The sequence below is a fragment of the Phacochoerus africanus genome, chromosome 14, assembly GCF_016906955.1.
Source record: "Phacochoerus africanus isolate WHEZ1 chromosome 14, ROS_Pafr_v1, whole genome shotgun sequence".
Classification (NCBI taxonomy): domain Eukaryota; kingdom Metazoa; phylum Chordata; class Mammalia; order Artiodactyla; family Suidae; genus Phacochoerus; species Phacochoerus africanus.
In genome coordinates, this window is record NC_062557.1 from 7,959,007 (window position 1) to 7,981,356 (window position 22,350).

The window sequence follows — 22,350 nt, forward strand, 5'->3', positions numbered from 1 at the left end:
AAGGACCATCTTATTTGAGTTAGAATTCAGGCTTCTTTTACACTAAAAGGGGTGGTGGTGCGGTTGGTTGTCACAGACTCCTTGATGTCAGCTCCTTTGTTCTTGCAGCTGTCCCCTTAGGTCAGGTCATGATATTCCTGAAAGCATCCAATAAGACAAATGTCATTCTCTGTTCTGCAACATTTTATCTCTATGTGAATGAAAAATTGTTTACCTTCAAATGTCAGAGCCTTGAGAATGGGCTATCTTGTATATTTCAGGCTATCGGCAACATTATTATTATTATTATTTTTGCCATACCTTTGGCATGAAGAAGCTCCCAGGCCAGGGACTGAACCTGAGCCACAGCAGTAACCAGAGCCACAGCATTGACAACACTGGGTCCTTAACCCACTGTGCCGCAAGGAAACTCCAGTAAGGTCCTTTTTAGAATATGCGTTGAAATGTATACTTAAGAGCATGGCAGTTGGATTGTGATGATCATTGTACAACTATAAATGTAATAAATTCATTGAGTAATTAAAAAAAAGAAAGAGCATGGTGACAGGTTGGAAATGCTTCCGTGAAGGCTGGGTCAGATCAAGAGTCTGTGCAGCAGATGTCACCCGCGGAGGCCTTTTCCTTTGCAGCTCCGTGTTTGGTGTTCAGAGCAGGATAGATGGTCTTTTCCAGCTGGCACCCTGTATACCAGGTCCCATGGGGCATTTATTTGCTACCAGGAGACGTTCAGTTTGCTCTTCACCTTAGCCTGATCTCCAGGAGTGCCCTGGAGGCGCGTGAGGAGCACAAAGGGTCACTAGGACACACCCTGCCCCCGAACTCCATTCCACTCGGAGGTGCTCAGTCCTCCCTTTTTAGGTCGAAAATAAAAACTGATTAAAAAAAATAAAACGGATGTGTGAATTAACACCAAAAAACCCATCTGAACAGGTGCCTTCGGGCCCCCAAGAAGTGGTCAACTTGGGATGATAGTATTATTTGGAAAATTTCGGGAAGTTTCTTAGGAGACGTGTAAGGATTGACCTACAATCCAAGTTGGTTTTTGTTTTTTTGTTTTTTTCCAAAAAGCAGTCTTTTTTCCTCTTTTTTTGGTGGTGGCAGTTTGTCATGACGTTTAACAACATTGTCAAAACAACTTTCTTCCCCCCAAACATTCAAAATAATTATTCTAAAGCCACAGGCACCTGTGCTCACTAGAGCCCGCTGCTTTCCAGCTGAGGGGACACAACCTCCCAAGGCAGACCCCTTCCCTTCATGGCGGCTTAGGACATTTTCTCAGGACTCTTTGGCCTTTGAGGTATTTGCTGGTCTCTGGAGTTGTCGAGGTTAGGTCAGAGGTTATTGTAAGAATGCAGGAGAAGGAGTTCTTGTTGTGGCTCAGCAGATTAAGAACCTGACTGGTATCTGTGAGGATATGAGTTCGATCCCTGGCCTTGCTCAGTGGGTTAAGTATCTGGCATTGCTGAGAGCTGTGGTATAGGTCGCAGACGAGGCTCAGATCCTGTGTTGCTGTGGCTGTGGTGTAGGCTGGCAGCTACAGCTCCAGTTTGATCCCTAGCCTGGGAACTTCCATATGCTGCAGGTGTGGTCCTAAAAAAAAAAAAAAAAAAGCAATGCAGAAGAGAGATGAGGACAAGTTCTGGATATAATTTGTTGTCCAATGCATGGCAGGTTAAAAAAAAATCATGGTTTGCATTTTTGTTTTCATTATTATTAAGTTTAACTGTTAGAAGACTGCCAAAGATGATGGCATTCACTCACAATTGGAAGAATTTATATAAAGCCAATTGTGCTATGAGGCTCCTTCCCAGGAAAGATGATCTAAAAGTCTGAAGGCTCAGGAGTTCCCTTGGTGGCACAGCAGGTTAAGAACCCAACTAGTATCCATGAAGATTCGGGTTTAATCCCTGGCTTCGTTCAGTGGGTTAAGGATCTGGCATTGCTCAGAGCTCAGAATCCATGTTGCTGTGGCTATGGAGCAGGCTGGCAGCTGCAGCTCATATTTGACCCCTGACCTGGGAATTTCCATATGCCACAGGTGTGGTCCTAAAAAGAAAAAAAAAAGCCTGAAGGCTTATGTGTGACTCTAGGCATGTTCCTTGTATTACAATGTGTGTTGCCAAGAGTTTTCATGTTGACTTCATTGATCTGAATGTAACATGCTGTATGAATCAGCTTTGCCTTGTAACAAGCAGCTCTCAAATCTCATACACTTATAACTGTAAAGGTTGATTTTTGCTTCCAAGTTACATGCAGGCTACAGGTTGTTTTCTTGGAGAAATTTCTTTCTGATTCTTTCCTTGTGGTGGTTTTAGAGTTCCTAAAAAGTCCTTACGGGGCGGGAGCATGTCCTCATTGTGAAGATACCCAGTGCAATGGTCATTTTCTTCTCAACATCCTTCTCTCCTCACCGTCTACAGTGCATGCCCTACTACCTGCAGCCTTTGGAGACTTTCTTTTGTTAATTCTTTGATAATGGAGACACATTTTAAGATTGACAGGGAATCCTGCATCTTTTTTTTTCCTTTTTTTTTTTTTTTTGTCTTTTTAAGGCTGCACCCTTGGCACATGGAGGTTCCCAGGCTAGGGGTTGAGTCAGAGCCATAGGCTATGCCACAGCCACAGCAACACTAAATCTGAGTTCCATCTACTACCTACACTGCAGCTTAGGGCAACGCTGGATCCTTTAACCCATTGTATGAAGCCAGAGATTGAACTCGCATCCTCATGGATACCAATTGGGATCTTAACCCCTGAGCCGCAATGGGAACTCCACTTTTTATTTCTAAATCCTACTTTCAACACAGCAAACCATTTTGGGTCATTAAATTCCACTTAAATATTCGCTTATTGAAGTGAGAGAAGGCTGTACAGTTGATGGAGGAAGAGATTGCTCTTTAGAGTAATAAATGTGAAACTCTGCTCTGGGCATTGGAAGATAGTTTGAAGCTTTGCTTCCGGTGCAAGCTGGGTGCTTCTGCAGTCGTTTGATACTCAGCTCTGATTACTTGTGTCTGCCTCTGTCTCCCAGTGCACTTGATTGTGGCAGGTTCCATGCTGTGCTTGGTTTTAAGATCTGCAGTCGTAGCAGCCGTCTCTTTGCTGGGGGATGATATGCCACTGTGGGAGGGTTCCAGACAGACCTGGCGTGTGCATTCTTGGAATTCTGTCTGTGGCCTTCCTTATATGATAGGAATAATAACTTTATTGCGTTGGAACTCAGGTAAAAGGTGTGAAGGGACTAGCACAGTGTTTGACATGCAGTGTAATTTATAGATTCTATGACTCTTTCTTTTTTTTTTGCATTTTTAACATCTCTGAAATTAATATTTGTCTTCCAATGGCATGTCAGTGGAATTGATCTGCAGTCTAAAACAACAGTGTATCTTCAAATGGTTGTGTCTTAAGATTTGGTGAAATACGGTAATCATCACTTAATCAATGGATGTTGTTGGAACCAAAATGAATTACAGAAAACATTCTAGTGTAAGTTAGTGTTTTGCTAAGTTTTTTTTTAAATCAAGGACTACTTTGAGAAACGGATGAACAAATTCCCAGAAAATTGTGCGTATGATTTTGAGGTTTCTTAGAATACCCCGGGGCTCTTCCCTAGAGCTGCCCCCTTGGGAAAAGGTAAGGATATCATGCAGTATAATTATTACTGCTTTTGTTTTTTCTTTTTCTCCTCTCCACTCCAACTTACTCACTGAGTCTTTAGTTGTGGGGATTTTCATTTTTCCATTATTTGGGAAATGTTGGTCTTCCTATAAGGAGTGGCTGCCCTACTAGCCTCACTCACCTGTCCCTGCCCTCACACTTCTCTGACTCAGCATCACCAGTGCATCCCCACCGAGGAAGAGCACTAGGCTTCAGTGGATAACTTGGCAAGGTCTCACCAAGTCCTGTTCTTTAGTCATTCGTCCAGGCAGGGAGAGGGAACAGTGTGCTGGGCTTGCATTCTTATCTTTCCACTGATTTTGAGTAATTAACTAATTTTTATTGTGCCTCTGAGATGTTCTAGACACTGGGCAATGCAATAGAAACCAGAACAGATGAACCCAATAGTAAAAACAGCATAGAGAGCTGCCATTCTGATGGGGGAGACAGTTACCTGGGGTTCCAAGAGAAGTAGGTTATATGTTAGGTGGTGTCTGCAGCTAAGAGGAAAGAAACACAGAGGCAAGGGGATAGGAAATGGGTGTGTGTATGGGATGGAGGTCTTGTCAGTTTTGGTGGCATGGTAGGGGGGGCCACGTGAGAGGAGACATTTATATAAAGACCTGAGGGAGGTGAGAGATCAAATCATGCCAATATGTAGGGATGGCAGGTGCAAATGTGTTGGGGGGGTCACACACCTGGCATGTTCAAAAAAGCCAAGAGGGTGATATAACCCAAGCAAAGAGTGGAAGGAGCTGGGAGGTGAAGTGGGGGCCTCTCAAGTCATCGTAAAGCTTGACTTTGGTGCTGAAGGATCCAACAAGCCATAGAGGGCTTGAAGGCAGCCTGACTTAAGTTTTAAAAGGATCATCCTGGCTGTCATGTCTGCTCTGGCTCTGATGGATACCCACCCACGACTGTCCAAGCCGGTTCTGGCAGTGGTTGCTGGACAGAGAAACCTTAAGTTTATAAGAAGTTTCATAAGACCTTTTGAAAAAAGCCATCCAGGCCAAATTTATTACTGCCACTATCTCTACTGAAATGGAAAATAATCCAAGCTGTAGCTCGCGGTCCATTTCTCACAAACATTCACTGCTGTGAAAATCTATAGCAATACAAGCATTTCAAGAGGTCCTTGAAATTCATTGCGACCAGATTTGTCCTTGTCAACCCAGCTCTCTGAAAATGAATCTCAGCCGGGGCTTGTGTTCGCAGCAGGGCGCTGGGGTAAAACCGAGTGGCACGGAAGCAGCGCTGGCGGCTGTGCTAGCTCTTCATCCCTGAAGCTTGGTCTCTATCCCAGGTGGGGTCCTCACGGTCAGAGGGCTCTGAACTTCTCTTCTTGTGGGCACGAATGCGGGTCTGAGAGGCTTATTTCCTTTCTTCCTTCTTTTCTTTTCTTTCCTGGAAGACCCACTTCTGAGTTCTCTGGGCTCCGTGTGTGTCACCAAAACTTCACCAGACTGCCCATCACCGTGCCTTCTTTCACTGTCTCGCTGGCTTTATGATCATGGTAAAGTGGTTTGTGGGGTTGTTCGTTTCTGCTTTTCTCAGATAGTTCACTGCTTTCCTACCAATTCCTAGTCTATACCTTTTATTTAGTTTTAGTTTTAGTTATCTTTTTTCATTGAACTAGAGCTGATTTACGATGTTGTGTTAGTTTCACAGGTACAGCAAAATGACTCATTTATGCATATGTAGATATGTGTCCTTCAGATTATTTCCCCCTCTAGGTTATTATAAGACATTGAATACAGTTTCCCCTGCTATACAGTTAAGGCCTTGGTGTTTGTCTGTTCTATGCACAGTAGTGTGTATCTGTTCATCTCAAACGCCTGTCTGTCCCTCCTTTCGCTACCCCCTCCTTCCCCCTTTGGTAACCATAAATTTGTTTTCTATGTCTATGGGTCTATTTCTGTTTTGTAAATAAGTTCATTTGTATCATTTATTTTCAGATTCCACATATAAGCAATATCATGCTATTTTAACAATTTTTTATAAGATTGGCTTGGGGTTCATAGATGCAGACTATTGCTTTTGGAATGGATTAGCAGTGAGATCCTGCTGGGTAGACTGGGATCTATGTCTAGTCACTTATGATGGAGCATGATGGAATGTAAGAAAAAAGAATGTGTACATGTATGTGTAACTGGGTTACCATGCTGTACAGTAGGGACAAAATAATGTATTGGGGAAATTTAAAAAATTAAAAAAAAAAAAAACTGGAGAGAGACTATCTTCCAGCACATTCCTCTTCTCTCCCCCTACATTTCTACACTTGATCTTAGCCAAAAGGCTGAGAAGCGATCCCCCCTACATTTCTAGAGTCTGCTGTGACACTCTGGGAAGTTTGTACTGGCCAGGATGAATTATGTAGAGAGGCACATTCTGTGAAACTAGCTTTGAAGGCATGAACTTGGGTCTTAGACTACTTGCTTGTTCATTTCCTTCCTTCCTCCCTCCCTCCCTCCCTCCCTCCCTCCCTCCCTCCCTCCCTCCTCCTTCCTTCCTTCCTTCCTTCCTTCCTTCCTTCCTTCCTTCCTTCCTTCCTCTCTCTCTCCCTCTCTCTCTCTCTCTTTCTCTTTGGCTGCACCCTTGCCACAGCAGCAAGCCAAGCCACAGTAGTGGCAACAGTGGGATCCTTAACTGCTAGGCCTCCAGGGAACTCCCTGAGCCTGCTCTCCGAGTTTGAGGCGCTGACTCTTGCTGGATTGTACGTGTGTCATCAATACTGATGTTGTTTGCCATCCAGCAAGGGTAGAATTGGGGGAGAACTGAGGTTAGTTGAGAGGAACATTTCTTCTTGCCCTTTGTCCTTCTGAGGCCAGTTGTGACCAACCCCCTGAATTTCTTCTCTTATATATTTCCTAGGAGTTCTGCCAAGCACCAGAGCCCTGGCCAGGGCTGGGGGTGCTGGAGTCTAGTGTGGCCATGTGGCCACTTCCCGAGCAAGGATGAAGGAGCACAAGCATGGTGGCCTCTAGTGACAGGCACACCCAGGCTCCCATTTCAGCCCCACCCACCCAGTGCTGTGTGACTTTGGCGAGGTGATTTGTGTCTCTGATCCTTATGTTTTTGTCTGTCAAATGATGATAACAGCACTCCCACTGGCACTTGTTAAGGATTAAATAACAACACTGAGCACTTTCTCAGTGTTCAGTCCTCTTTACTGTTGCTACGAGATGGGGCGAAGGAAAGGAAGAAAGTCCTGGAGTAAATTTGCATTTCGGTTGCCGGAAAACTGCTTGCCCCCAAGCAGAGCCAAGGTTGGGGTTTTGCCTGTTGCTGCTTCCCTTCTGAACCGTCTGAATCAGCACCTGTTGGATTGGTGAACCTCAGGGCCTGGATCAGGGCGAGACGAGTGAGGCACTAACCCGTAAAATTAAAGCCAGCACCCAAACCGTCAGGAATAGAGATAAGAAAATTTCCATTTCGATGTAACGTTTAAAATCTCCAAATGAATGCAAAAATCTGCAGTAAGTAGAATGCCAAAATTTTAAATATAGATAGGATTCAATAGTGTTGGGATTAGGGGAGGCAAGTAAAACCTGGGTTGTGTAAGTGCAAGGTCAGAGCCAGTCTTTATTTCCCCTTTCTTCCTTTCTTTCTTTCTTTCTTCCTTCCTTTCTTTCTTTCTTCCTTCCTTCCTTCCTTCCTTCCTTTCTTTCTCTTTCTTTCTTTCTTTCTTTCTTTCTTTCTTTCTTTCTTTCTTTCTTTCTTTCTTTCTTTCTTTCTTTCCTTCCTTCCTTCCTTCCTTCCTTCCTTCCTTCCTTCCTTCCTCTCTTTCTCTCTTTCTTTCTTTTTTGCAAAGCATGCATTTTATTTTATTTTTAATTTATTTTTTACAATGATTTTTATTTTTTCCATTACAGCTAGTTTACAGCGTTCTGTCAATTTTCTACTGTACAGCTTGGTGACCCAGTTACACATACATATATACGTCCTTTTTTTCTCCCATTATCATGCTCCATCATAAGTGACTAGACATAGTTCCCAGTGCTATACAGCAGGATCTCATTGCTTATCTATTCCAAAGGGAATAGTTTGCATCTATTAACCCCGTATACCCAATCCGTCCTACTCCCTCCCCCTTGGCAACCACAACTCTGTTCTCCATGCCCATGATTTTCTTGTCTGTGGAAGAGTTCATTTATGCCGTATATTAAATTCCAGATGTAAGTGACATCATATGGTATTTGTCTTTCTCTTTCTGACTTAGAGCTCGTCTTTATTTTCATCATGAATTTAACATTTTTTGGTGATTTTATTCATTTTTTAAAAATCAGATTTTATTAACTTTTAAATGCTGTTTTTATCTGCTAATTTAAAAAATTATATATTTAACAGAAGTCCTGTTAAAAAGTGCATAACAGGACTTCTAGTTTCAGATCTTGGCATATAAGAAACTTGGAAGTCACTATTCCATCCTAGCAACACTGAAAAAAAGCTGAATAAACTAAAAAAGCAGCAAGTCTCCTTAGACCTCAAAAAGAAGTGAAGTCACAGGCACAATGTTGCCTCCAAATTGGAGAGACCAGCAGGTGAAGGCACAGTATCACCACTTAGAGCCAATACCCATGACCTGACAGCCTGGACAGGTGCCAGCGTGGGTTAGGAAATCTGAACTGTAATTGATGAATTGCTGGAGGCTTGACATGGGCAAGTCAGAGAGGGGACTTGTCCTAGAGGGCCCCACCCTTTTGTGTTTTATCTCTCGGGCTCAGCTGGGTTCTCACCGCTGAATATCGGGGCCCCATGGGGGAATCCTCCTGAACTTCTGGAGGGTGGAGAAAGGAACTGTTTTGAGCTACAGCAGAGACGGACTGTGTTGTATCAAAGTCTGCCCTCAAGACAAACGATAATCAGAGCTTAGCTGACTTGGGGAAAGGGCAACACCCAACTCCAGTCCACTCCAGCCACCCTGTCCACCTAAGCGGGGACGACGAAGGCTACGAAACCCTTGCGATGGTCACAGTTCAGAGGCACAGGCTCGCTAGGACGGAGACCTAATCACAGAACTATCAGGCCATTCCCCTCCGTCACACCTCACCGTCACCTCATAAAGTCCTGTTTACGGCAGCCCCGTTTACCTGGTACATCACGTCTGGCTGTGAAGAAGAAAGCCATCTAGACATACTAAAAGGCAAAACCCCCCACACACACATTTTAAGAGGCCCAGTCTGGGTAAGCATCCGAAGCAGATTCAGATGTGGCAGAGATGCTGGAAGTATCACGCAAGGCCTTGAAAACAACCGTGATTAACATGCTAAGGGCTCTCGTGGATAAAGCAGACAGCGTACAGGAACAGATGGGCAAGGTAAGCAGAGAGATGGGAATTCTAAGCAAGACCCCAAAAGAAATGCTAGAGATCTGCTTAGATAACGCTGAACAGAACTGAAGAATGCCGCACGGGCTTACTTGTGGAATAGACACGGCTGAGGCAGGAGTCTTTAGCCTTAGGATGTCTCAGTAGAAACCTCTGAAACTGAAAAGTGAATAGAAAAAAAGGCAGGAAAACCCCCGAACAAAACACTATCCAAGCACTGTGGAACAACAACAAAATGTGTGACATACGTGTGACGGGAATACCAGCAGGAGAAGAGAGGAAGGAATAGAAGATCTCTCCAAAGCAATAGTGACTGGCAGTTCCCCCCAGTCAGTGTCAGACACCCAACCACAAACCCAAGAAGATCAGAGAACACTAAACAGGATATATATATATATATATATATCCTCGCATGTAATCTTCAAACTGTAGGAAATTAAAGAAAAAGTTCTGAAAGAAGCCAGAGGGATTAAAAAACCCCAAAAACAAAACCCTAAACCCCCAAACAACACCTCACCAATAAGAGGAGCAACGATGAGAATTACAGCAACGCTTCAGAAACTATGCAAACAAGAGCAGAGTGAAATATTTAAAGTGTTGAGAGAAATCCAACGAACAAAAATTGTTGCCGGTAGACTTGCTTTGCAGGAGCTTTGTAAACACGTGTAATAAAGTGTACAATCTTTACCATTTCTAGGTGGCCATTCAGGAGTATTGAGTATATTCGTATCACTGTGCAACCATCATGGAAACCATCATGGATTCTTTTTTTTCCTTTTTTTTTTGGCCTCAGTGTTTAAAAGCCATTTTGCTTTGTTTAAAGCAGCACATAAAAATATTATTGTTACTGAGGTGTTTGTTGCTCCCCCTTAAATTTTGTGCCCTTGGTGTGTGCCAGACTCACCTCACTCTGGCCCTGCCATGCTCCCAACAGCCCCACCTGCAGAGCTGTGTGCTGATTTACACATCGATTGTTCCAGAACAGCTATAGTCAAACCCATGACTAGAAACAGATCTGTGAGCCCTGGTAACTGACCTAAAAGATTTGACTGGAACAGACACGCTCTTCATATGAATTCACACCACACAGTGATCAGCTGAAGCTCACTTCTTTCCCTGGTGCCTGTGTTTTCCAGTAGGTTCTCGGTAAAAGCCAAAGATCAAATTTTCTGGGCATGACAAGTATGAAAGAAAAGCCAGATGTGTCCGTGGTGCAGATGGGGGATCTCTCTCTCTCTTTTAAAGTTTGTTTTCTATTTTTTCTATTTATTCATTTTTACCTAAAGTATAGTTGATTTAGTGTTGTGTCAGTTTCAGCTGTACGGCATAGTGACCCAGCCATACATATATTCCTACATTCTTTTTCTCGTAGTATCTTCCATCACGGTCTGTCCCAAGAGATTGGCTCTAGCTCCCTGTGCTGTACAGCAGGACCTCATTGCTGAGCCATTCTAAACGGAATAACTTGCATCTACCAGCCCCAACTCCCTGTCCATCCCACTCCCTGCCCCCTCCCCCTTGGCAGCCACAAGTCTGTTCTTTATGTTTGTGAGTCTTTTTCTGTTTTGTAAATAAGTTCGCTTGTGTTATTTTTTTAGAGTCGACCTACAAGTGATATTGTATAGTATTTGTCTTTCTCGGGGGATCCTTTGCGTGGACTTAAAAAGGCACATTGGCTACCAAATCAGGGACGCTGGAGTTTAAGGGGGTCTTTGGAATCACCTCTGGCTTAATGCCCTTATGTTATAGGTAAGGAGCACTGACTCCCCCCGGGAGAAAGGACATGCCCCAGGCCACCCAGTGCGTCTTGCGGGGTCAGCCTGTTAAGCCATGCTCTGCTCTTTTTCTTTTTCATACAGTGTATATTATTTTTCTTTTTATACAGTGTATATTATTATATACAGTATATAATCTATAATATATATTAAACAGTGTGTATGTATTACATATTATACAGTGTATATTATTGTATACAGTACATAATATATATTGAACTGTGTATGTATTACATAGTATATAAATATAATGTATATTATATATGTAATTATATATTACATATGTATATTATATATTATACAGTGGCTGAGGCATGGAGCCACTTTCCTCTTTGGGTGTCATTTTATGGAGGGAAGGACCACTTCCTACCTGGTCACCGCGGTGAGGGCGGGCAGCCCTGAGCGAATCACAATGTTCATACTCATCCCTCCCTTTATCTCCCCTTCCCAACATCCTCATACTGCCCTTTAATTTCTAGACGTTCTAAGGAGTGTCCAATTTCATCACAATATTGACCAAGCCCAAAGTCTCCCTGAGCGTAGGGAGTGTGTTTGTATTCTGGCTTGAGCTTGAGTTGTGTCTGCTAATGGGAAGCAGCCCAGTCTGGGCACGTTGGATAAATCCATCAGGTGGCCTTGACATGAATTGAGGTGCAGGAGGGATGTGGGAGCCTCCAGGGAGAGTTCGTTCTTGGTGCAGGAAAGCCAGGCGCACGTGGGTCCCGGAAGACAGCTTCAGGCGCCAAGGGAAGACTGGTACTTCTCCTTTGAACTTGACCTCTGGTTGACGTCCGACTGTTGGATTCCTGCCCAAGTCCTAAGGGGAGGGAACAGAGAGGAAGGAGGGCGTGTGAAATAGGAGGGGGCACGTCTGGAGAAGTGGCTGTAGGGCCCAGCTAAGCTGCTGCCCTGGGGACAGCTGGACATGGCTGCCTCCAGGTTGGGAGCCCCAGAGGAGAGGTCTAGGAAAGAAAGAAAAGGAAGATGCTGAGCTTGCGGCCTGCATAGCAGCGGGACCTTGACGCAGCTCCTGGGACTGGCCTGAGGACTCCCAGAAATACCTGTAGGAGCCTGGAGGCCTGCCTTGGCCAGTGTGGCAAGAGTTGGTGACATATGCTTCTATTTATGTTCAAGGTGGTCGAATAGTGTTTTAAGGTCTTTTTTCCCTCCTGTATAGATTTGTGTGTTTGTATGTGTGCAGTGTCTGTGCGTATGTGTGCATGTGCACACGTGTGTAATGTGCCTGCATCTCACTACTGCGAGCACGATGTACAGTGTCTCCTGTCTTGGGGGTTACATGCAGTATTGAGATTAATGGAGCTTTCCCATGTGGTTAACTCCAGGGCTCACTCACTGAGCAGAAATTCTCCTTGTTCCAAAAGATGGAGTGCCCCCCCTCCCCCAATTCCCTCTCGAAAAACACAAGGCCTGCATACTGGCACATTCCGGGTCCACTACAGACGTGTAGACGCATGTTTTATCCACGGCACTAGACTTTGGCATATGGTTCCGAGGGCGTGGGTGGCTGGTTTGTGTTTGTGCAAAGAGAAAGTGGAGGTTTCTTAAAAATGTCTACTTAGCAGAGTTTTGAAAAAAAAAAAATGAATTTAGGTTAGGGACATTTCAGTTAAAACAGTCACAAAAGCGTGAATGCAGGAGCTGCTGCCGTGTGAGCTGATCCAGGCTGGCGATGCTTGGGACCATCTGGGCCCCCTGGTATGTGGTGTCTTGTCCGACTGGCTCAGCTGTCACCCACGGCCAGGATTAGCAAGGTGCTAGCATGTGAGTTAGATGCGTGGGACCTGGAGCAGGAGGACGGGGGTGGCTGCAGAGAGGCAGATGTGGGTGGGGCAGGGAGTGGGCATCTCATTTGTACCTGTAGGATTTTGATACGGAGGTGACTGGGTGATGACTCGGAGAGGCCAGTGCCATTGAAAGAAGTTTTTGTTTTTGTTTTTTGAGGGCCTCACCTGAGGCACATGGAGGTTCCCATGCTTGGGGTCGAATTGGAGCTGCAGCTGCTGGTCTACGCCACAGCCAAGTCTGTGACCTACACGGTAGCCACAGCAACACCAGATCCTTAACCTGCTGAGCGAGGCCAGGGATGGAACCTCCATCCTCATGGATACTAGTCAGCTTTGTTACCACTGAGCCATGAAGGGAACTCCCTGGAAGAAGACTTCATTACTCACATTTCCCAGGAGGAAGGGGGCATATGCCAGGGCACACAGGGCCACAGCAGAAGCCTCTCGGTGGTTAGGAGGGAGCGGACAGGAGGGAGGGAAGGGAAAGCCCAGGCCAGAGCCTTTCCTGGGGTTTCCACGGGAAGAGCCAGGCAGGCAAGGCAAACAGATTGGCATTGACTAGAGGAGCAATTCCAGCGAACGCTGGGCTGTGGGAGCTGTCCCTGGTGCTGCCGGGGCCAGCGCCCGGCCTGGGCGGGGGAAAATATTGGCTTGCTTGGTGTGTGAGAGTTTGATAAGGTGATGGTTGGCCTGCATATGAGAGGCATTCTCCCAGGTAGGTTGTTTACTCTTTTTAGGAATTAAAAGGGTCACTCCCCGGGTCACTCAAGTTGGCAAGGCCCCCCAAATATAAGAACATCTGCATGATTAATACATGGGTTGGGGGTGAAAACAAGCTCTCAAGAAATAGAGAATCCACAAAGAAATAGAAAATCAATCTTTCCCACTTTAAAAGAAGCTAAGGCAGTGGGGCCCCGGAACACCAGTGGAATGACTTGCATGTTGAAATAAAACAAAGAACCAAAACCCTTCCATGAACAAAGGGCTCAGCTATTCAGACTTTTATATACGGATTTCCTTTTCTCTCGAAACTGCATATTCTAACTTTCCAATGCTAATATTCAGACTTTTTGACATTTACAAATTTCCCTTGTTGATTGGAGCTGCAGACATTGGGAGGATATGGCATGATGATTCTAATACAGGCAGACTGAGGTTTTTTCCTACTGGGTCTCTTGGTTCCTCCACAAGAGGCATGGCTGGGTTACTGGAGAGCTGACACGTAACCCCATGGCACAAAGATGGTCACCATGTCAAGTTCATGGTCTCCGACCCAGGACGAGCCTCGAGCGAAAGTTCCCAAACCTTTAATACACACCACAGGTGCACCCTCCCTGTTTCCCAGGGTGACTAGTCCACACTCTTACCTGTCTCCCCACACCTCCGCCTGGCCCTTGCCCTTTAGGATTTTCATTCTTAACAAATGATGTCACCTCCTGTGTCAGTGAGCAGATAGAGCCTTTCAGGAGGGGACCCCATCATCTTCTTCTCCTTTGCTGAGAAATGTATCTTGACTTTGCATTCCTCCTTAACTTACTTTCATCGGGAGTCAGCCCCCTCTCCCATTTTTTTTTTTTTTTTTTAGGGCCCATACCTGCAACATATGAAAGTTCCCAGGCTAGGGGTCGAATCAGAGCTGCAGCTGCCGGCCTACATCACAGCCACAGCAAGGAGGGATCCTTAACCCACTGAGCGAGGCCGGGGACCGAACCTGCATCCTCATGGATACTAGTTGGGTTCTTAATCCATTGAGCCACAATGGGAGCTCCAGGCCCCTCTCTTTCTCCAGCCTTAGTCTCTCCAGCTGCGTCCTTATCTCTTTGGGAAGCGTATTTCAACAGTTAGCGTTTCCTTTATTGCTTCTGGGAGAGTATTCCCTGTGTTGGTTTCTTTCATTCAGCTTATAAAGATCCTCAAGTCTTTCCATAAAAAAAATATTTTTTGACCTTACATTTTCGTTCTTGCTGCTGCCCTCTCACCTCATTGCTAACTTCCTCTGGTCTCTATCAGTCTGAAATGTGGGCTGAAGACATTTGGGCATTGGGAGTATACATCAGGGCTTTGGGGAAATGGCTGAAAATATCAGGATGGTTTCACTCCTACTTTGTTACCCCAAAGAAAAAAAGCATCTTGCTGCCATCCTGGAATTGTATCTGGGGAGCTCTCGATGGTCAGCTGCCTCACAGGTCAGTGCCTTTGAGCTCATTGCCAACGGCAGCGGGAGGGACGGCGGCGAAGCTAAGAGAAGGTGGTGGAGTTCAGGGTCAGGGCCGTGAGACGGGTGGGATGACGGTCTTGATTAAGTCCTCTGCCTTCTCCCCGTCAGCCTGCCCTTGGCACGGACAGAGCCCGGTTCCACGCTCCCACCGGCCCCTCTACCCAACCTTGACCCCTCGAGGTGATGTCTTGGGGTTCTCTCCCCTGCTCACCTGCTGGAAGCCCGAGGACCTTGTCTAGTGCATCTAGTGATCTTGTCCTACACGACCTCCAGATTGTAAATAACATTATTAACCACTTCCTCTTTCGATTTAAAACATCATTCTCTGCAGGCTCTCCTGTTTCTTCAACTGCTTCTAAGCATGGGCATTGCTTCAGTGCCTCCTGTGTGCCAGGAGCCATGCCAGGTACTCCGTCCAAACTTGCAACCCCCCACCCCCTGCAGAGTGCACATTATAAGACTGTACCAGCTGCAGATGCAGTGGGGCCCACCTAGGCCTCCTCGCTCAGCCCGCCCATTTATTAGGTGGAAAAGCCAGAGGATAAGCCAGGGTCTGGTTCTCTCCAGGGCTCTTCTTTTTCTTTGTCCACTTTCCGCACACCCCCTGGGTAATTTCTTTCATGCCGACAGCACCAGTTGTTGCCAGCAGGATGCCTGTGAATCCCAAACCCTAACATGTATCTCAGAACTGTTTCTTGAGCACCAGCCCTGTATTTTCAGCTGCTGATTAGAAATGTCCATCAGAGTCAACTTCTCCAAAACTAGGTTTATTTCTTCCTGTCCAAGACTGTTTTCTTATAGTTCTCCTATTGCTAAATGAAGCCACTTGGCCACCCAAGTCAAAATCCAAAAGTCACTCTTGAATATTTTATGAGGGTGTGGGTTTGAGCCCTGGCCTCGCTCAGTGGGTTAAGGATCCGGTGTTGCCGTGAGCTATGGTGTAGGTGAAGATGTGGCTTGGATCCCGAGTTGCTGTGGCTGTGGCATAAGCCAGCAACTACAGCTCCCATTTGACCCCTACCCTGGGAACTTCATATGTCTTGGGTGCGCCCTAGAAAACAAAAACAAAAAACAAAACAAAACAAAACAAAAAGATAAGTACTGAGGTCCTATGGTACAGCACAGGGAACTGGGTTCAGTCTCTTGGGACAGAACACCATGGGGGATGGTATGAGAAAGAGAATGTATCTATATGTATGACTGGGTGACTTTGCTGTACAGCAAAAATTGACACAAAGTTGTAAATCAACTGTACTTTAATAAAAAAAAAAACTTAAAAAAAAATACTGTCCTCAGGACAGCATTTCTCATCCCTCTGGACTGTGGAATCCTCTTTTACCAGACTGGTGCACACAACTCATTAGAACTTTCTAGAATGCACTTGGAGGACACTTGTTCTAAGGAAACCGTTCTCTGAGATCATTTTCAGTCACCTGAGTGGTATAGCTTTCAGACACCTCATTTCAGCTTCGGGGTTCCACATGGGGGAATTTGCCGCCGTTTGGCCTGTGTGTGTGGGTCCCCTCCCCCGTATTTATGTGTTGAAACCCGTCTCCCCAGTGTGACAGCATTAGGAGGTGGGGCCTTTTGGAGGCAACTAGGTCATGAGGGTGAGGCCCTCACCATGGGATTTGTGCCCTTGGAAGACGAGGCCGGAGTGAGCTGGCTTTTCTCTCCACTCTCTGCCTTGTGAGGGTAAAGTGAGCACATGTGCGAACCAGAAAGAGGCCTCAGCCGGAGCCGAATCTGCCCACATCCTGATCTTGGACTTGCCGCCTTCAAAAGTGTGAGAAACACCTACTTGCTGTATAACCCCCCGCCCTGGGGTAAAGTGTCTTGGCAGCCTGAGCTAAGACGGCCACCTCGTGAACTCGGGATCCAGAACCTCACCAGCGTGTGGGGTCCCTCTGCTCTCTGGACGTGGCACCCGCCTGCTGTCATCCCCATGGCAGCCCTTCTCTCTTACTGACATGGTCATGGATGCTTCCTGAGAGCCCTCTTGAAGAGCTCCGCCCACCTTGACGGCCTCCGTGTATCTACGTGCATTGAGAGCCAACCTGGTGAGCCAAGGTCTCCAGGTAGTTTCCTCGCTCTCAGCGGAGACGGCATGGTAGCATCACCCAGCTCGTCGTGTACTGTCTTGGCCAGATGTGAGCACCATATTGTTTAGGTTCTAAGTTCTGGTGAGCCAGGCCCTGTCCATATGGAAGCACATTTTGCAGCAGTGACTTGGAGGGGGTCCTAAGACCTTACTTCCTCCAAAATCTCTCCCTGCCATCCGTCCCTAGAAGAATACCATCAAAGGGCTCTTTACTGGGGAAAGGTTGGAGGTGCCTGGGTTTCTTCCACTCACACCCGTGGATTTCTATCCCAGTCCTGGGCGTCTGGCCACAGAGGCCTGAGGCTTCATTGAGGACAAGCCCGGGATGCTAGAGGTCTCACTTGCGGTGGGTCCAGAGAAAGAAGATTGAGAGAGAGAGAGAGAGGAGAGAAGGAAAGCCCTGCACCACAGTGGCATCGTCAAGGGCCACTGAGGCCTGGCCCTGAGGCCTTCCCGAGGAGCTCCCCGAATGCTTTGGGTGCTCTGTGGACCAGATGAGCGCCAAGCCATCCACTAGCTCTTTCTCTCCCCTTCTGCATGCCCCTCCTCTGCCCCCACGCACATTCCCACGCCCAGGAGCATCTGGTTTCTTCCCTCCGTCTCCCCCCCCCCCCCCCCCCCCGCTGTTCTTCTGCGACGGCCCGGGGCTGCTACACCACGTCCTGGGCACGGGGCCCGCGTGCAGAGCTGTCTGCTGGAGAGTTTGGGGTGATCATCTTCACGCGCCCTTGGGAAGATGCGCCTGGACCCGCTGAGGGGGGACCAGCTGAGCGCCGGCGGGGTGGGGAGCAGTCGGACGTGTGTGTCATTTTCGGGGAGGAGGCGGAGAAAGGACAGCTGTTTGAGGCAGGAAGACGGGGGCCGGTTTCCCCTGAGTCCCGCGGGCTCCGCGCGGGCGGGGGGCCAGCGCCGCTTTTCTGACTCATTCTCCTCTGTCGGCGCTTTCCCTCCGCACCTCTCCCGGGGCCGGGGAAACGCGGGCAGGAGAGAGACCCGCAAATGTACAACCCGAGAAATATCTCAGCTTCCTAAATGCCAGCTCTCCCGCCCACCTCCCTCCTCTTGTGAGTGTGGGGCTTTATTTTATTTTATTTTTAATTTTTATTAAACTTTTTTGTTAGAGTTGATTTACCATGTTCTGTCAATTTCTGCTGTACAGCAAAGTGACCCAGTCATACATAAAGATACATTCTGTTTCTGTATCTTCCATCATGTTCCATCCCAGGCGATTGGATATAGTTCCCTGTGCTGTACAGCAGGACCGCGTTGCTTGTCGAGTGTGGGGCTTCAGTCAGCGAGTCTTATATCTTCTGGAGGAGAGGCTTCCCACTAGGGGTCTGGTGGGCAGAGCTTTCGGGACAGGAGCAGGCATTTAGGTGAGGCAGCCCTGGCTCTCAGCTGGAGGCGTTGACTCAGGGGCTTTGCTGGCAGGATTTGTCTGGAAGGGTGGTCTGGATTCATTCTGTCACGCTTATGTCTCCGCTTCCCACTGACCATCATCAGGCGGCCGAGAGAAGAAATACCACTGAGGTCTGTAGAGTTTGTCCTGGTGGGGAAGGCTCATCCGAGGCATAACTGGATTTTGATTTTAGGTCTTTAATGAGATTTATCTGAGGAAGCTCTGCCAGTGGACATTATTCTGAGTTGTCCATTAAAGCCACGTCTCATTAAACAAGGTCTGTTTCATTTGAGTCGCCTTCTGTCGTCAGCTGGAGTCAGGAGGAGTCCGTGTATGTCTCCTGCAGCACAATAGATCAGCTGAAATGCCCTTGGCCCGGGCGTCCTTCCGGGCCCTGGATCCAGAATTACCTGGCGTCCTCCCTCCCCAGCCCTGTGCTCTAGCTGTTGTCTGCTTTTTCCTCCCAAGAGCTCAGATTGAGCTGAGTCCTAAGCCCAGTTCTGGGACTGGGTAGGAAAGAAGTCGACAGGATGACACTGCCTTCAGAGGCAGGGGTGCCCTTCTGACCTCAGGTGCCCATTCCTTGATCCTGACCTTGGGGGACTCCTCGGCCTGGTTGAGCTGCCACTTGCAGCTCAGATCTCTGGCTGATACCTTCACTTTCTCTTCTGGACACGAACCCCCGGGCAGTTTTTCCATCTGCTTGCCTTTGCTGTCACTGACCGCTTTGGATCTGATCTCTTTCCTGTTTGACTTGCAGAAACTTTTAGTCTCCTCATTCTGGCCTTTCTCGTCTCATCTGTCTAGTTGTGAGCTTAAAACGCTTCTCACTCTCAATGCTAAGAGCAGTCGTCGCAGGGATGGAAGCTGAGACCAGATGTTAGAGCAGCACAGGACAGGGGACCTCAGGGCAGCACCTGTCTCAGAAAGGGAAATTTGAGAGCAGATCAGATCAGCATCTGCTGGGGTCAGGTTAGGAGAAGCGCATCCAGGAAAAAGCACTGAGCTCGATGACTTGGAGTTGGGGGCTGGCCTGACCCGAGATGTGCCTTTGCGCTATTGACTGTGGGAAGCGTGTCCCAAGGCTGTGTTCCAGGTGGCATGTGTGCCTCTGCTTCCAAGATGCTCATGGTGGAGAGGACACCTGGGGGCTTTGTGATGCCTTGTATTTATTTATTTATTTATTTATTTACTTTATTTCTTATTTCTTTTTTGGCTGTGCCCACCGTAGGCAGAAGTTCCTGGGCCACGGGTCGAACCTGCGACACAGCAGTGACCCGAGCCACAGAAGCGACAATGCCAGATCATTAACCGATTGGGCCACCAGGGAACTGCAGCAGTACCCCCCCTTTTTTTTGCCTTTTAGGGCCCCACCCATGGCATATAGAAGTTCCCAGGCTAGGGGTTGAATCAGAGCTACAGCTGCTGGCCTATACCACAGACACAGCAACACCAGAGCCGAGCCACATCTGTGACCTATACCACAGTTCATGGAGATGCCAGATCCTTAACCTATTGAGTGAGGCCAGGGATCAAACCCGTATCCACCTGGATCCTAGTTGGGTTCATAACCTGCTGAGCCACAGCAGAAACTCCCGGCAGTGCCTTTTGTAAAGATCTCACAGTGGACCGGAACCTAGTGATGAAATGATTTTCATGAAGACACATAAGGGGTCTACACGGTCAGGTATTTAACAAGCAGAGATTGTCTTGCTCTCCAGGCACTCGGGTGGAATGTGACATGGATGATGCTGGCAGGGCTGGGACTGGGACTTGGGGCTCTATCAACCTTGGTGCATCGAGGGCCCAGTGGGCCACTGTCGCTGTCTCTTTGTTTATCCTTTCTCCTGGCAGGCTTCCTCCTGAGCTGGCCGGGGGGCCCATCTCAGAGTGAGTGGATGGGGACAGCAGGTGGTGGGGAAGTTGGCTGCACGTCTGCTTGAGGCTTCGTCCCTCTGGGTGGCCAGTCCACCATAGTGCTCATCCAGTGGCCTGTGGGTCCTAAATTCATTGTTCCTGGAAGCAGGTGGGAAAGGAGAGCAGAATTCTGGGGAGAATGCTCCCATCCTAACCCCACTCCAGGTTGCCTGGTCAGCTCTGCAAGGCACTGGCTGTGGTTTCCTGCACAAGCGTGGAGCCTAGTGGTCAAAGGTGGAGAATGATGGGATGAGAAGCCAGAAGCTTGGGGGCATCAGGCAGACTCCAATTTCCCTGCTAACCCATGAGCAGCCATGACCCAGAGTGTTATCATCCCCTGTCACCTGTCCCTGTAGTTAGTGGCCATTCTTCCCAGGTCTCAGTCTGCTTCATAATCCTATTCATGAGCATCTCCCAAAGGCCCTGGCACCTGGTACCATCTCACTGGGGATTAGGTGAAAACCTATGAATTTTGTGGGGACACGCATTCATTCTGAAGCACCTTTATTCCCAGAAAATCTTTCCCTGGCTCCCATCACTGGGACCGCTCGTTACCTCTTCTGATGGAGCCCAGTCTCTGCTGTTGCATCCTCACCTTCTCCTCTCCTGCCCTAATCACTACTGGGAATGGCTGGTTTATGCAGTCCTTCACCCTGGCGAGGTCTGAGCTGTGTCTTCCTCATCTCAGGGTCTCCTGTGCCCAGCACAGTGCCTGGCATATGTTGGGTAGGTGGCCAGCATCTGTCCCCAGTCCACAGAGACAAGAACCATGGCTGGAAGAGTGTTTCCCTGCCCAGGAGCTCATGGGCTCCCATTAAAAAAATTTTTTTTTATTATTAAAGTACAATTGATTTACAGTGTTCTGTCAATTTCTGCTATACAGCCAAGTGACCTAGTCATACATAAAGATAGATTCTTTTTCTCATATTATCTTCCATCACGTTTTACCCCAGGTGATTGGCTGTAGTGCCCTGTGCTGAACTGCAGGGCCTCATTGCTTATATGGGTCCCGTTTTGTATGTGGCAGGAGTGGCCAGGCAGGCAGGGTGAGCAAGGCTGAGTTTATAGGTTACGGGAGGAGGCTGGATATCGAGTCTCTGGGATCTTTTGTTTGTGCTTCCCGCAGGCAGACAGATCATTCCAGATAGAGAAAAAAGATCAGTCAAGCCCAATTACTTTAAAAAATTCTGATTGTTTCTCCCCATTCTCTTCTCTCCTACCTCCCTTTCAAACTTAATGGGAAAAAAAAAAAAACAAAAAACAAACAAACATAAAGATGAACCATGCAGTGCTCCCAGGCTCCCGGACATCTCCTGTCTGTTAATTACTCTGGGGCGTGGCAGCCCTCCGTGCCGTGGGCTGGCTCAGGCCCCCTGCAGCTGTGGTCCAGCAAGTAAAGCATCTGAGGGCTTCACGGCCACTGGAGTCATTACAAGTGGTTGCTGCAGAGCAAACTTTGATTATTTTTCTCATGCCTGACCAGAGGCATCTTAGAAACTAGGAGATGTTACAGATTGGGATGTAGCTCAGAGAAGCCCAGCATCGGGGGCTGAAATGGGCTTTTGTTCCGAAGCATCCCTCCAAGAAGCTAGGCCTGGCCTTGCACACGTGTTCTGCCTGTGGCCTCTTCCTGTGTCCTGGGATGGAACTCCTTAATGACCCTCTTCCCCGGCTCCTTCCTAACTACAATGGATCATCGCAGACTCAAAGGAAAAACAGAAACAAAATCATTCTTGGGTCCCACTACCTGTTTGTAAAGCTAGATCTACTCTGTGATGGCCATGGAGATAGGGCGTGAGTGCCAGGGAAAGGCCTTGGGTCTTCCTCGGCGTCCTTCCTGGGCAAAGGGGTGCCCGTGAAAAGAAAGCAGTTTTTAAGCTAAGACTGTGCTTTCTGGTTTCCTTCCGCCAGCCGTGTGGCAAACCTCTTCCTTCTTTTCCTGGTTTTCCACGTATATCCGGTTATTTTGTCTGCATATCCTGGTTCTTGGCAAGATGGTGGGAACCAGCCTTCCCTTTCCTCCGTTCATTCATTCATTCATTCCTCCCCGAGGCCCTGTATTGGTTTCCTAGGGCTGCAGTAATAAATTACCATTGACTTGGAGGACTTAAAACAATAGAACTTTGTATTCTTACGGCTTTGGAGGCCAGAA

At 47.5% G+C, this 22,350-nt stretch overlaps 1 protein-coding gene and 1 non-coding gene across 4 annotated transcripts in view; one reads left to right on the forward strand and one right to left on the reverse strand.

Annotated features, from left to right (window-relative positions):
* SLC39A11 (solute carrier family 39 member 11) overlaps positions 1–22,350 on the forward strand; it is a 369,112-nt gene that overhangs the window by 130,232 nt on the left and 216,530 nt on the right. The window lies entirely within an intron of this gene.
* Positions 5,783–5,965, reverse strand: LOC125115367 (U2 spliceosomal RNA). The gene has a single exon (XR_007132076.1). It is a non-coding gene; the product is annotated as a U2 spliceosomal RNA (small nuclear RNA).